The 16,917-nt window shown below is 35.2% G+C and overlaps 1 long non-coding RNA gene across 2 annotated transcripts in view; it reads left to right on the plus strand.

The window, feature by feature from the left end:
• The first annotated feature begins 5,262 nt into the window (after positions 1-5,262).
• Positions 5,263-16,917, plus strand: part of LOC141385599 (uncharacterized) — a 58,620-nt gene continuing 46,965 nt past the window's right edge. The window contains exons 1-2 of one of the 2 annotated variants that reach the window (XR_012406332.1): positions 5,263-5,590; positions 16,587-16,619. This is a non-coding gene — a long non-coding RNA (uncharacterized lncRNA). The remainder of the gene's footprint in view (positions 5,591-16,586; positions 16,620-16,917) is intronic. The other variant, XR_012406331.1, reaches the window with a different exon arrangement.

Raw genomic sequence — 16,917 nt, forward strand, 5'->3', positions numbered from 1 at the left:
CCACTAGATATGGATTATTATACACACAGAAAGATCTACAGACTTTAGTTTTCAGTTTGTCTATTATATTAATAATTAAACATGCTAGTATGAAAATTAAATTAGACAGGGAGGGGAAAACAAACATTTAAGAGCTGAGTTTGGGAAATGGTGTCTCAAAGCACCCAAAGTGGTTCCTGAGCATTCTTAATAAGAGGGTTCCCCCTCTTATTGAACCATTAAACTCCCTCAGAGTCCTCTGAAAATACGCCTTAAGGTTTACCTTAAGGAACCTTTAATTTTTTACAGAGCTCATTAAATTTTAAATATAATTGAAAATAAAATTGATTAACTTTACAACATTTAAATTCAATCTATTTTATAAGCAAAAAGCACATTAATCCCATAATATCACACAATATCCTCTGATCTTGTAGGTGGTGGATGTCAGAGGCAAGTGGGAAACACAAACACTACACACAACACTGATAAAACAACCTTGAAACAAACAAAAGTGGCAAATTGATTGCACATTCATTGGCTCTAAATGTATTAGAAGTTCATTTAATGTAGCATTTTTAAACTGCATATTATCAATAGCAGGCAGTTAAGTGCACAATAAAAAAAACTGAAGCATAACATTGATTTATAGGGATGCATTGAAATGCTAATTTTTGGCTAATTCACAATCAAGCAGAAGACTGAAGACAATACCAAATACACTTATTCTGCTTTTGTTATTATTTTTTATTTTTAGAAAAGTCATGGCACGCTATGCCCCGTAATACCATACAATTTGGCCCTTCTTTTACGAAAGCTGCGGAAGTACGTGCTGATATTTTATCCAGAAAAAAAAATGATATGGACATTTTCTGAAGAATATAAATAAATATGTCTGTTTATTAGTTGAGTGCATAGTGTTGTTTCAACAATGTGTGTTTATATAATGTAAAAAATAGATATTTGTTTAGTGTACACTACAACCCCGCCAAAATGATCCAACAGACACAAAGCAGTATTTCCTGTCATCTGTTCCAACATATTTACTTGGAATAAGGTAATTTTTCCTTTAATAGGTACACATCCTGACAAAGTATCAACAACAAACAATAACTTGGCTTTTAGTTGATGATTTGGTATCAGAAGTGGTTTAAATAAAAGGTAAAGGCCTCTAGATTACGCTTATTTTACCAAATAAAACATGATCATGCCTTGATTTATAATTATTTAATTAGGACAGTAAGGTCTGACCTTGCTTAGACTAAAAGTCTTGTCACTTAACAGAAATAATATAGAATATAAAGTCATGATGCAGTGGAAAAAGAATTACTATAGTGTATGACTCCCATGAGCTTGGACAACTGCATCCATACATCTGTGCAATGACTCAGATAACTTATTAATAAAGTCACATGTAATGGCAAAGAAAGCGTTCTTGCAGGACTCCCAAAGCTCATCAAGATTATTTAGATTCATCTTTAATGCCTCCTCCATCTTACCCCAGACATGCTCAATAATGTTCATGTCTGATGACTGGGCTGGCCAATCCTGGAGCACCTTGACCTTCTTTGCTTTCATGAACTTTGATGTGGAGGCTGAAGTATAAAGGAGCGCTATCCTGGTGAAGAATTTGCCCTCTACTGTGGTTTGTAATGTAATGGGCAGCACAGATGTCTTGATACCTCAGGCTGTTGATGTTGCCATTCACTCTGCAGATCTCTAGCACACCCCCATACTGAATGTAACCCCAAACCATGATTTTTCTATGACCAAACTTGACTGATTTTGTATGAATCTTGGGTCCATGCGGGTTCCAGTTGGTCTTCTGTTTTATTTGTTATGATTGTGATGCAGTTCAACTAATGATTCATCTGAAAAATACACCTTCTGCTACTTTTCCAATTGATCAACTAGAAGTCAAGTTATTATTTGTTGCTCTTACAAGTGGGATCAATGACAAGTCTTTTGTCAGGTAGTGTATACAGTACATTCCTCCATGGGGATGTTGTTTTTCTCAATCAATGGATTTTTAAACTGAGTCAAGCATTACTCAGACCTGCAGCTACTCTCCACGGTGGATGTTGATTGTTTTTAAGCCTCCAGTGCCTAGACTGTAGACATTTGGCCAAAGGAAAAATGGTTGTGCACAGCTGAGCTTGGTTTATGTCAAGAATATATTTCCTTTCACTTCCGTCAATTGGTGAAGTTTGTGCCGCACTACTGTAACCACTGGCTTGCTTGGCTTTGGACTAGTTGAGCTTTCTATTCTGTATTTCTATGCCCTCGACTATGCCAAACATTCAAGATCACTTTTTCAGATCACTTTTGTTATCTAGACGGTTTCGTTTCATGCATGCTCTGGTGCCTGCTGCTCTTGAACCTTCCACCGCCGCCAAAACAGTCAGTGAGCTTGTAACTTTTCAATTGTTTTATACATTGCAGTCACATTAAAAAAAAGTTACCACTAGGATATTAGTGAAATACTGATGCTAGCAAATATTTATTCTATGCGTTTATATTTTATTTCCCAAATGGAAACGTACTGGTTCACTGAACAATGCACTCAAAAACAAATCTATTAAATCCCCAAACTCTTTTAAACTTCTCCCAAACACAAGAAAAAAAACATATAATGTCTTAGCTGTTTGATGATGGTCCTTTCTTCTGAACAAAGAAAAACATTGAATGCGTTGAAAGTCACTGATCCACTTCTTCAAACTCACAGGTAATGTTTGAATGAAACTGCATGATGGCCTCCAAGAAAAATCGTCCAAGATTAATCAGACATCATACCCTTACAACATTATGGAAGTGCTTAGATTGAGCTTACAACTCTACGTTTCTCAACTAATACTTCAAAAAATTACTAAAAGTTTGAAGTAGCCTCAAAAAACCATGTGTTCATAAAAAAAACTGACCACTTTCCTCTTCTTCTCATCCTTTTATACCCTCTATGTATCTCACCAGCGCCCTCTAGTGCCCTGTAGTTTACATTTGAAAAGTCGTTTCCTTTCATTATTCCATAGATAAACAAACAAACAAACAAATAAATAAATAAATAAATAAATAAATAAATAAATAAATAAATAAATAAAACAAGTGACAGACATTTCATTCTGCTACAAGATTAAACTTTCAAACCACTGGACCAGCTGGAAGTCTGCACTGCTGATCCATTCTTGCAGCCTGTGCATGCCTGGCTGCTATACATTTTAAGCACTAGATAATTGGATTCAAAATCATTAAATCATTCTGGAAGTCGACAAGGACACACAAATGCAGCCTGATTGTTAAAGTAAAAGGAATTAATACTACTACTACTACTACTACTACTAATAATAATAATAATAATAATTTCACAAAGTCTACATACTGTAAACTGAAGAGTAAATGTTATGTATATTTGTTTTCAGAAGGGACACCACAATACATAAAAAGTGTGTGTTAACTATTTCAGCCATATTTCTGACTGTTTTAATAATGATTAAAAAACTTTCATTCCATATTTTTCATGCATTGTTCCTTTATTATTCTATTCTTTATTTTTTCCCTTTATTTTAATTACGATATTGTATTCATTATTATGTATTTTTGTTAGACTATTAATTTGTATTGCTTTTGTTTTTATTTGAAACTTCAGAACTGTAAAGTGTGTTGGTGAATTAGGGGTGAAATAAGGGCAATAAAACAATCATAAACAGAAGTAAACTGAGATCATTAAAAGTGTTTTGAAAATGTATGGTTACATCATACTAACAAAAGTGTTTCTTAAGTTCCTAAAATAAATGTCTTAAATAATGACCATTTAACATATGTAATATATTACTGTAATAGGCCAGAGGTTACCCCCTAATTTTTTTTTTTTCTGTAATCATACACATTAAACATGGCATTTAAATTTCATATGACTTCCCAGAAATCTTCAACACAATTTTTCTGATCAATTTTTATTACTTGCAAATCCAATGCAGAGTTTCACCATGTTCCCAGACATGATGTGCCCAATCCTGAACTAATGGCAACGCTAAAATAAAAAATCCAATGTACAGTGCCTGTATTAAATATTTATCTACAATGTTTTGACATTCAGTCATCTCTCTTTTGTCTTGCTTTGGCGCCACAGTATGGAACCAAACATAAAGAGGTGAAATTATTCACCTAATCAAGAACACTGACAAAATGGGATACTGTATTTATTATTATTAAAACACATTAACATTGCTGATGTTCCCTCATCATTCATTATTCTTTTGCTGATGTTCCCTCATCATTTAATATTCTTGTACTGTTGGCCCTTCCAGACAAAATTATTAGTAAAAAAGACAGGATCAAATTTAAAGTCACAACAATAAACAAGCTGAGTTAAAGTTCCGACAGTACAGTACATTTTAACGTTTTCTTTTCTCAATGTTTTCTTTTTGTTTTCATGTCCTGTTCTTGTCTCTTCCTGATTGCCCTGCCTTAGGACGTGCCACCAGCGTGTGCTGTAATAGATCCTGGACAAGCCCCCAATTTATATTAGGGACCAGATGCTTAGGGCTGGTGTCGGAACATAATGAAAAGTAAATACATGAACAAACAGCTAAACAAACAGAAGTTCATTGATTTTCAGGTTCTTTTATTGTGAGACATGAAGGATTTTTTTATTGTATAAAAGAAAACAAAGAATAATAGCACATGAATACCTTCAGGGCTGAGCAATTTCTCTTACTATACTCCACTCCACTCCACTCCACAAAAAATGCAAACAGAATAAAAAAAAAAAAAAAAAAACTGAAAAAAAAAAAAAATACAAACACTTCCTTTTCTCTCTGATTGGACTTCAAAACGGAAAACTAAAAAATATCTTTTCTCAAATGACTGAATTGTACAAGTGAAATATTTGTATTTCTTTATTATTTTGCCTGCTGACTTCAAAATAAACTAATTCCTAATTTATTATTTAATTCAACCTAACCCTATTTAATTTTAGCTTTACTTAAACCACACCACAATTGTGACATATTATGGGGTACAGTAAACTCTAAAAATGCTATTTTGACCTAATTAGTGCACGTGTTGTTAGCAACATATTCACATTTCAGTGTAAGTTACAGCACTTAATCGATTTAAATGATTTTAGATACTGAAATATACATTTTAAAAATAGATATAATGTTGAATATAAAAGTTCTTTAAAAACTTTTAAGTAAAATTGTTCTACATTATTTTAGAGAAATACTTTTTTAAACTTATGTAATGCTATAGTGATTATTTAAATTATACTGTCATGGCTCCCCCTGCAGGACAAGAATATAAACACAACAACATGGTGCCAACCTAAATGTACCACAAGCGTGGTTCAGTTACTTTTTCTGCAAATTGCAATAATTATTGACTGTACTGTTCAAAACAGTGACTTTCATACACTCAGAATAATGGTGTGCTAGACAAACTAAATCATCAAAGATGGATTCAACCAAGACAGAAACCCATCGAAGAGGGCAGCATGTGTTATTTGAGGCCTTTTTTGAAAAGACTAGATTTGAAACTCAAAGACATACATTTCTTGGTTATGACAACTTTGATCAATGGATGTGCCGTTCAACTCCATGCTGAATCATTCTTCCAGGTAAGTCCTGCTTTTTTGTCCTCCCATATAATTGTTTTGTCTTCATTTGACACTTGTTTTGGGTCTTTTTGACCCCAACGTCATTAAAATTAAGATTCTTTATTGGCTTTGTTGGTTCTAGTGAAGAACCATTGAATTCTACATAAATACTCTAGGAAATGTTTAAATCAGTAAAATGTTCTTTACAACACGCACACTTTCAAGATCTCTGCAAAGTTCTTAGGGAAACCAAATATGTATCTTTTACTTTACACATAAAATTATGTTTTTTGTTTCTCAGTACTGGGCTGCAGCTGGAAGTGCATCAGCTGTGTAAAACATATGCTGGATAAGTTGGTGGTTCATTTCACTGTGGTGAGCCCTGAAAGGGACTAAGCTGAAGGAATGAACCCTATGCTTTACTTGGCTCTTAATAAGGAATACGAGTAAATGTATGCATGTATGTATGCAAGTAAATATAGATAAATAAATAAATATACAGTTGCAGTCAGAATTATTAGACCCTTTTAAAAATTTTTTTCTCTTTTAAATATTTCCCAAATGATGTTTAACAGAGAGAGGAAATTTTCATAGTATGTCTGTTAATGTTATTTCTTCTGGATAAAGTCTTATTTGTTTTATTTTGGCTAGAATAAAAGCATTTTATTATTTTTTAAAACCCTTTTTAAGGTCAAAATTATTAGCCCCTTTAAGCTATTTTTTTCCAATAGTCTACAGAACAAAGCATCATTATACAACAACTTTCATAATTCCCCTAACCTGCCTAGTTAACCTAATTCACCTATAGTTAAGCCTTCAAATGTCACTTTAAGCTGTATAGAAGTGTCTTGAAAAATATCTAGTAAAATATTATTTATATAATATCTATGAATATAAAGTTCTACAATTAAAATATAAAAAAACGGTAAAAAGCACACACATATAACATTTTTTCTTAATATTTTGTGATTCTAAAATACAGTACTATTTTCTTATTTACTCCATGCCTTTCCCTTTGATGATTTACACTACTTTGCTTCTTGTATTCATTGGTATGCAATTAATATTTGTAGGGATATTTTCAGCAATCTGTTTTTATATTTTGACTATGCAGTTTGTAAGTGGTGTCAGGACATTGTGCTCACGGCTTTTCCTTTAAACTGTATGGAAGAGGCCACAGCTCTTGCCCATCACTGTGAGATTAATTCGATTAACTTTATCCTTTAGTTCAAACTATAGTGATTTTATTTTGCTATTTCATGCTGCCTGCAGCTATTTCTGGCATATTCCCGCTCTCATTTTGCATCATGTTCCTTCAGAGTCTGTAGTTTTGTTCAGATTAGAGTACAGTAGATATAAGATTTGGAACTAATTGAGGAGCTGTTTTACTTGGGGTTTAAAGACTCCGTTTATGATTCCTCATCTAAATTTTATGTTGTGAAAATGAACAGATGATATAGTAGGTGTGATGATATCGCATAATCAGCATGTGCAGTCTTTTTTCTCCCTCAGGATGACATTATGTCTGCCGTACACCTGACACCTGTTTTTTTTCTTTCTTCTTTCACGTTTGTTTACTGTAAAGCTTAGTTATGTTTACTATCGCTTGTGTCAGTGTTTGCTCAAGCTCATATGAACTCTTTTATGATATATTAATATAGAACTGCTTTATATGTTAATATTCATCTACAGCTTTATTACCCAGTCCACTTCTGTTCTGGGAGAATGAATACTAATAAATAATATATGGAAATATAGAAGCTAAAATCAAGCCCAATTTTTAACATTAAATACAATTAGTAACATTTTTATTTAATGGCTAATTTGTATTAATTTGTAAAAATCTAATTCATACATTATGATTTTGTCATTTCCCAGTGAGGGGTAGGATTATGGGTAGCGGTATGGGGTCATGTCTTATTTTAAAAAGTGTATGCTTTCATACAAAATAAATTGTATAATTTTGTACATATTACTTGCTGAATTTTTTTTAAAGATTTATTTTTGGCCTTTTGGCCTTTTTTAGATAGGACAGTGTTGAGACAGGAAGTGAAGTGGGAGAGAGAGGGGGAAGGGTATAGGGAAATGTCCTCGAGCCGGGATTCGAACTCGCGACGCCCTGACATGCTATTACACCATATGTCGGCGCGCTAACCACTAGGCTACTGTACCGACGTACTTGCTGATTTTAAGTAAAGCTTGTGAAGGTAGAACAGACTGCTAGTTTGCAAAATTTCTCACTGTTTTAAAGGGTTACTTTTTTGGTGGAATCTTGGTCAACTTATTCTTACTCCCTCGCTTTGCATTTATCTATAACTTTATCCAATTCACATGTACTGCATGTCTTTGAACTGTACAATAAACTGAAGTATCCAAACAAAGTCCTATGTGAACACAGGGAGAACATGCAGTTTTCACAAAGCAAGGCATCCTAGTGTAGTAGAGGCCAGCTAGTGAAGTGCTATGCAGTTAAGCCTCACTCCTCTGACCTCTAAGGTGCTCTAGCGACAAACACTAAAGTCTTTAGCCTCCTTGGTAGAGGAACCGGCTCCCATGTGGAAAGTTGCCAGTTCGATCCCAGCCTAGAGCGGGCTGGGTGGTGTAGGACTGGCAGGGTTACATTGGTGCTGTGACCTGGATGAGAGTGAGGTTTAGGGGGGTGAGTGCAGCAGATGACAACTAGTGAAGTGCTCTGCAGGTAAACCTCACTCTGCTGACGTCTAACCGTGCATTCACATGGGGCTTCAGCATCACCACTTGACCAAAGTTGGGGCTGACGCGATCACCATAGCAGCGTCAGCCAATGAAATTAGTCCGCAATTGGCTACTGTTTGAGATGAGGTATTTGCATAAAGCAATCAGATTGACTGATGTTTTCATTGGCGCTTAAAAAGTTGAGAATTTCCTGACTTCTGCAGCAAGCAAAGCCACTGAAGCGGTGCTGACATATCCACAATGCAGTTTGGCAACGCCTGACGTCACCCATTAAAATTGAATGGGAAGCGTTGGCGCTGACACCCCATGTGAATGTGGCATAAAGATGCTCTAGCAACAAACACTAGAGACCATGGTCTTTAGCCTCCTTGTTAGAGCAACCAACTACCATGCAGTGGGTCGATGGTTCAATCCCAGCTGGGAGCGGGTTGGGTGGTGTAGGAGCGGCAGGGATACACAAACTCAACCAGAGACTTGAACCAAAAACCTTTTTGTCCTGAGGAAACTGTGCCAAACACTGTGTGGTCCTGGTGTAAAACTTCTGGTGGAAAAGTTTTAAGTTGATGCAAGAATATGGCTCAGTTCAGTTATTAAGCCCACTGGCATTGTTGGAAAAAACCATTTATGGTATATATAGTAACTTATAGAGACATCACTTCAGTTTGTGTGCTTTTTCTTCAGCTTTCAGAAACTGAGAAATGTTTTACTCAGAACACTTGAAGGATTTTAAACATGGAATGTAAGTGAAAGCTGTAGATCCTAAATTAGATTAAATTAAAGTGTTTGCTTTGCTTGTAAATAATAGGATAATTCACCCTAAAATGAATATTTACTCACTGTTTACTCACCCTCAACTGGTTCCAATGAAAACTTTATGAGTTTCATTTTTTGTTTAAAAGAAGAAATAAACTCAATCAGGTTTGTGACAAGTGAAAGGTGAGTAAATGATGACAGAAGTTTCAGTTTTGCTTGACCTATCCCTTTAACATCCACTAGTAAATCCTTGTGTAAGTACTGGCATGTATTCTTAGTAGTGTTATAATCATATTCATACATATTCAGCACTCATATTGTTCACCATGATTAACAGATTTGCATCCTTTCATCAAGCATAATAATGACTAATGAAATATGGAATTTCACGCAGGCTTTGCCAAACACAATTTGGCGGCCAAGTTTGTTTCAATTATATACACAAATATTGGCAAAAGTTCTGTGTATACTACATGTTGCTTTCAAATATTTAAAGGACCACAAACTGACTATGTCCACATAACCAAATACTGATACCACAATGATAAAAATGGATGTAAAGAGTGCACAACCCTTAAATATTTAGGGTAACTAATGATATAAGAAATGTGATTCTTGTAATTGTATTGCTTATGGTCATGCAAAAACTTATTTACCTCCCTCTCCATAGACATTTTAAATAAAGTGTTAAAATAGAGGTTCTATTGCTCCCATGATTTTTATGGCAGTAATAAGATATCCTAGATTTCAGCTGTACTCAGCTGTGTATTAATTGCCGTCCAGAGGTCTACTCCAAATCTAATCATATTCTCTAGTACAGCTTGGTAAAATAACCTCAAAACATTACAGAGACCATGAAATCTGAGCCATAAAAAATACAGTCTTTGTTGTAACCTGGTACATACTCAATGGCGTAGCGCAAAATGCGGAGGCCCCCCTGCAGGGATCGCTGACGGGGCCCCCTGATGAAGTTGGGGGGGGGGGGGGTGGATGCGTCATACGTCAATTTGCATATCACTGACGTCATCACGTTCTACCGTTTCTTTTTGTTTAACAGCCTATGGTTAATAAAGGGGTATTTATAATTGCACTACACTTTATAAAAGCATGTTTATTTAACTAAATGTATTGCTGTTTGAATACAGTATGTCATTATAGATGTGTAGTGAATGTGCAGTAATCTCTCATATGTAATAAACTCAGACAAGTTCAGAAACTGTCACTAAAATATCTGTGATTGTGAACAAGAAAAGAATAAACGGTCCAAATAAATTGTTAAAATAAAGGAAAAGTAGATCGGTTTGACTGTACAAGGGAAATACCTTGACACTGCCTGTGCTAAATCATTTGTCGTTGGTACGCAGGGGGGTGATCTGCTCTCGGGCTGCAGGTGGGAGAGGCTGCTGTAGAGGACTGACTGGTCCGCCTGTCAGTGCTGTGAGGCGGGGGAGGGGTTGGCGGCATCACACGCAGCTCGTTTAGCAGAGTAGGGACAGTACAGTATGGACAAATGACATTCTACAAAAAAAAAAATCTCCAATAACACACAAAAAAGTCGCTAGATTTGTCGCTAGGGGGGTCTGAAAAATTGCTAAATCTAATGACAAAGTCGCTAAGTTGGCAACATTGGCGGCAAGCAATCAGAATGAAGTAGTCCACTGCTTGAGAGGTGTTCAGAGAACACAGACCTGTTAACTTTGGTTCCAACCACATTTGTTCCCAAAAGTTTGATTATTGCGGTTGCCGGATTATCAATTATTGAAAATCGCGACGACGCAGGGCCCCCTAATCACCCGTCCGCTACGCCACTGTACATACTGTAAGTCAGGGGTCACCAAACCCTGTTCCTGGATAGCTACCTTCCTGCAGAATTCAGTCCCAACCCTGATCAAACACACCTGATCCAATTAAAAGTAGCTAAAGCAGCACTTGATAATTACAAACAGGTGTGTTTGGTCGGGGTTGCAACTGAAATGTGCAGGAAGGTAGCTCTCCAGGAACAGGGTTGGTGACCCCTGCTGTAAGTAGTCAACATGAGCATTCCAGGCACAATCAAGGTATTTAAATGATGACTCTTGTGCGATTGGAATACTATGAATATAACTAAACTGGCTGTCAAAAATACATTTGATTATGGCACATCTGCTGTGGCATCATTTCAATATGCGTCTGCAGTGTGCAACCCGCCATCTTTCCCCACCTCTGTCTTCCTCCTCCATGCTGTTCCATGATAACAACCATGTATACGCATTTTTAGGCATTAAATAAATTCTGTGGAGTTTGCATATTCTCCTGTGTTGGCGTGGGTTTCCTCCAGGCGCTCTGGTTTCCCCCATAGTCCAAAGATTTTTGGTACAGTACAGGTAAATTAAATAAGCTAAATTGACCATACGTGTGTGAATGCAGAAGTGTATGGGTGTTTCCCAGTGTTGGGTTGCAGCTGGAAGGGCATCTGCTGCATAACACATATGCTAAATAAGTTGGCGATTCATTCTGCTGTGGTGACCCCTGATTAATAAAGGGACTAAGCCGAAAAGAAAATGGATGAATGAATGAGTTTAATCATCGTCTCCTATATAAAGTGCATTGTTTTTTTCTAATGTTATATTGGTTTTGAAACTGATACTGTTGCTATTTTTAGATCTCGCTGTATACCACATTACCATATTACCGCCCAAGCCTAACACAATGTGGTGCGATGATGCATCATGAGATAGTTATCATTTCCACGTTAAAAAGAGTTTTTGTCCCAACCATCCCCTATAGCGAATCATTTATATTTTAGAAATGTTTTCTATTTCTGCAACGTCATGGCAGAACAACAGCATAAACTTCTATGACACTAATCACCTCAGGTACAGATTATGTGCTTTAAATGCTACCAATGTGAGCTTCAAGACCGTTTTACATTAAATTTATACATTTATTTATCTTGTCAATAAAATAATTAGCAAACAGTTTTACAATGAAAGTCAGAACTCTGAAAGTGCAAACCAAGAATATCAGTCACACAGTAGCAAAGTACTTTTAATAATGTTAAAAGGGTTTAATATGTATTATTAAGATTATAACCCTTACTATTTTATTGGGAGTGCAGTGGCTGATATTTAGATAAGTGGCTGGTATTTAAATGTTTTTGTTGTGTCGTGTTTTGTATGGACAGCCAAATTGCTTGTCACTGGAATTGTTGCTCACCTGTTTTTTTTTTTTTACTAACAGACTTTGGCATTGTGGACCCCACTGTACACATGCTGTACTGATATTATCAAGCCAATTAGAAATGCTAATTATCTGTCTAATTATTTATTCTAACAGGAAAATTCCCCTAAAGCAGGGTTTTTCAGTCTTTGGGATACCATGAATTTCAAATGTGAACTGAACTTGTTACCTAAAAAGGATCTATAAAGGTTCCTGTGTAAATTATACTGTTAAAAAAAACAGAAAAAATGGCCTACATGTTAGCTGGAAAATAATTAGTTTTTAGTACATTATATTATATGTTTCCACTAAATATGCTACAGTGTAAACTCCACTGTTGTCATTACTAAAGATATAAAGTTGATATGACTTGACATTACTTTTAACACCAACACCTGTCTGTTTAACTTTTCACCATGTGTCTGTTTAAAAATGATTGGTTGTGCTTAGAATTCTGCCTTGACAAGCACGCTGATTGGTCGATATATATTATATGGGTCACACTTTACAATAAGGTTAATTAGTTAATGTTAATTAATGCATTTACTAACATTAATAAATAATGAACAATACATTTACTACTGTATTTGTTCATGCTAGTTAATGTTAGTAATGAAAATACAGTAGTTCATTGTTAGTTCATGTTAACTCATCGTGCATTAACTAACGTTAACAAGCACGGACTTGGATGTTAATATTGCATTAGTAAATGTTCAATTATGATTAATAAATGCTGTACATGTGTTGTTAATGATTAGTTTATGTTAGTAAATGCATTAACTATTGAACCTTATTGTTAAGTGTTTATATGACCATTATATGACACAAGTTGGTCATTTTGATTGTGATCTTGAATTTTGCGCAGCAGGACAGAGGCACTACCTGAACTCATCTGACGAAAGAGAAAAGTTAAATTAGTAAATAGAGATTTAAATGCTTGTATACATTTTTCTTAAATGATATACGTGGCACAGTGGGTAGTGCCATAGTCTCACAGTAAGAAAGTTGCTGGTTCAAGTCCCGGCTGGATCAGTTGGCATTTTTGTGTAGAGTTTACATTTTCTCCCCGTGTTCGTGTGAGTTTTCTCCGGGTGCTTAATTTTCCCTCACAGTCCAAACACATGCACTATAGGTGAATATATAAACGCCCCTGGCAGTAATTAGGTAAAGAATATAAAAGCTGAAAAATGTGGAAATTTAGTTTATTAGCCATTTTAAGTTATCTGTAGTTAAACATTTGAGTTAAATCAATGAAGAGACCACATTTGGTCAACTCAATTAAGTTGTCGATTTCCCATTCACTCAAACAAACTGAGGGAATCACTTTCCTCAAATTAATTAAGTAGTCTCAACTTATTAGCGTTTACAGTGTACTGTATTTGTTTATATATATTTTTACTTTTTTGTTATTGATTTAAATATAATTTGCATTTAGTTCTTTATCTTTTTGTTCAGTTTAATAAATTGTAGTATATTTAATACTTTATCTTTATGATATTATTCATTTAAATATTTTTTATACTAATTATTTAATTAGTCATTTTTTAATACTTTTTGTCCAAACATTTCCACTGTCCCTTAGCACATCTTTGTGGCCTCTTGACCACATGTAACCAGATGCACACAAACTACAATATTACCAGAAATTGCACAATTGGCAGTTTGTATGTTTACCTCTCTATGTTCATGCGCACCCTGCCATCTACTGGCACTTTATAATCCACAAACGGCTCTTCAAAGTGAAGAATAGGCTCTTTTTTATGATTAAGATCTATGAAAAAAAGTTTCTTTAGGGAACCAAATTTTTTTCATCTGCATTACTGTGAAAATCCACACTGAAAACCCATTTCTGGCTCTTCTTTAATCTTTTTGTTAAAGAACACAATTCGCTGTAATATGAGAGAGAGCGTGTTTTACAAAGTCTCCTTTCAGCATGCATATTTAATGCAGCTGTAAGTTCCACATACCTATTCCTACTAGCTGCCTTTTGCCTTGAAAACCATGTGAACACACGCACAGAACCCTCTTTCAGCCAAACAAACGCTCGGCCGCTCTTCTCCATATCTGAGCGCAGGCTGTTTTGGAGCAGAGCTCGAGAGGTGTGGTTTATCTCCCAACTCACAGCCGGCAAGTACCCATGACAACTATTTGAGCCTGCTGGCAACTCACTGTCTTCACATGTTGGGGTTGCCATAGCAACTCCCCGCGGGACTCCCCCTAGATCGACAGGAGGGGCGTCCAGTTGACTAACCCGCTCTCCGTCAGAGAGCTGGAGGGAAGAGCACTGTTGTGGATCTGAGAAACCAAAACCTCAAGAGGACCGTGCTTACAGGCCTAACACTGACTCACCAAAAAACAAGCCCAGGGAACAGCCAAACAATGGCACTCCAATGGTGAATTAGCTTGCCTATGTTTGCGCCATGTGTTAGGAAAAAAATTACTATTATGTAATTTTAAAATGCTAAATCAATGAGTTATTAATCATTTCAAATATGCCATTGCTAAAGTGTAGATATAACAAACTCTTTAGGTTAGGTCAAATGTAGGACCAGACAAAATCAGCCTATATTTTTTGCTATTTCTGCACAGAATTTTGAAAAAACCTGTGGATTTATGCAGAATGATTTTGGGAGTATCGTAACTAAAAACTTAATAAATAGAATACATAAAAAACTATCTTTTAAACTTTTATTGAATGTTGACAATGCAAATTCAATTGGATCCACTTAACCGGTAAACAAAGCAAGTCTCTTATATAATATATACTAAAAAGACAGAAAATATTACTTTACAAACTGTATTGTAAATAAATCATCTGAAAACTTTCATAATAGATAATAATATTACTGAAATTGATTTCAAAACGGAATAAATATATATTTTACACACATTTGCACTTGTAAATCTGTGAAAAACTGCATATTTCCGCGTGTGCAGAATCCGTGTGGGCCTAGTCATATGTGACCCTGGATCACAAAATCCTGTCTTACTGTATGTTGCATAGATATTAGATATATGTTAAAATGAAATACATTATAAAGGACAAAACAATTAAGATTACTGTTTACTACAAACTTAAAATGTATCGAAAATCAATTCGTGTTTAGTAAGATGCATTGCTATTGAGATTTTGTCAATGTTTAGATTTTTAAAAACTTAATTTTTTTTTTACAGATTTTAAAAAGCTCAGCTAAATAATGCTCATTATAACAAACCAAACATGAGTGGAAACCCTCAATAAAATCTCAGTAAAAAAGGACACTTATGACTGGGTTTGTGGTCAAGGGTCATGTATGCATGTGTTTAACTTAAAGATACAAGTATAATTTAAATACAGGCATGTCCAAACTCAATTCTAGAGGGCTGGTGTCCTGATAAGTTTAGCTCCAACTTGCTTCAAACCACCTGCCAGGATGTTTCTAGTATATCTAAGAGCTTGATTAGCTGGTTCAGGTGTGTTTGATTAAAGTTGGAGCTAAAGTCTCCAGGACACCGGCCCTCCAGGACCGGGTTTAGACACCCCTGCTCAAATAGAAACAAGTATACTCTTACACAAAACAACCCCCCCCCCTTCTCCAAAAGAAAAACAACAACCCAAAAACATACAACAAAAACCTAATATCAAATACTGACCGACTGTTCTCATATCTGCAGCTGACATTGCTATCACGCCTCTTTCGCATCTGTAAGTGTAAGTATAGAATTAGAGTTTTTCACATTGACTAAAGGTCAAAACTAAATCGTGTTGCACTTTGATTAAGGCTGAGAATCAGTGTCTTTGTTGTCTTGAATGTTTAGAAGAACAGCTGCTGTATTCGCTATATTTTCCGAGCTTTTCTGACATATCAATATTGATTAATCATTTGTAACACTTGATAATACGGATTCACTTGTTAATAGGAGTTCATAATAATATGAAAAAATACAGCATTTATTAGTCTTAAAGCTAATTTACAAAATTTATGCTTATATGTTTTAATAACTAAGATAAACAAGCAATGATTATTTTAGGAATTAACATTGACAAATGGTTAAAATTTTGTTCATAATTCACGTTAAACGATGTACGTTTCAGATAGTTCCAAACCTTTAAAAGCACAAAAAGAGATTTTTTTTTTTTTTTTTTAAGAAAGCTTAACATTCTGTAACCACTGACTTAAATACAGTTAAAGTTTATGGTTTCATTCATTCATTTTCTTTTCGGCTTAGTCCCTTTATTAATCACGTGTCACGACAGCAGAATGAACTGCCGACTTATCCAGCATATGTTTTACACAGCAGAAACACCAACCCAAACACCAGCAACCAGGTTTCCAACATTTTTCTAAACATCTTCTTTTGTATTTCACAGAAGAAAACTCATAAAGGATTGAAAAAGTAAAGGGTGAGTAAATGATGATAGAATTAATTTATTTTTGGGTGAACTATCACTTTAACTAATGCAAACAAACAAGACCTCACTGTAAAGTGTTGATCTGTCTAGAACAAGGAGCGTATAAAAGTCCTTCTAGAAAGAAAACCTCAAGCACACAGTAAAAATGAGCAGCATCTGCATGCTTGGCCCTTGTTTGGTTTTGTAGAAAAATGCACAAACCCATTTGAAATTAAAGGCTCTTTTAAAGTATTTATTTTGAAAAAAGCATAAGAACTTCTCACAGAAAACACATGTTGTTTTAGGTGCC

The sequence above is a fragment of the Danio rerio genome, chromosome 5, assembly GCF_049306965.1.
Source record: "Danio rerio strain Tuebingen ecotype United States chromosome 5, GRCz12tu, whole genome shotgun sequence".
Taxonomy (NCBI): domain Eukaryota; kingdom Metazoa; phylum Chordata; class Actinopteri; order Cypriniformes; family Danionidae; genus Danio; species Danio rerio.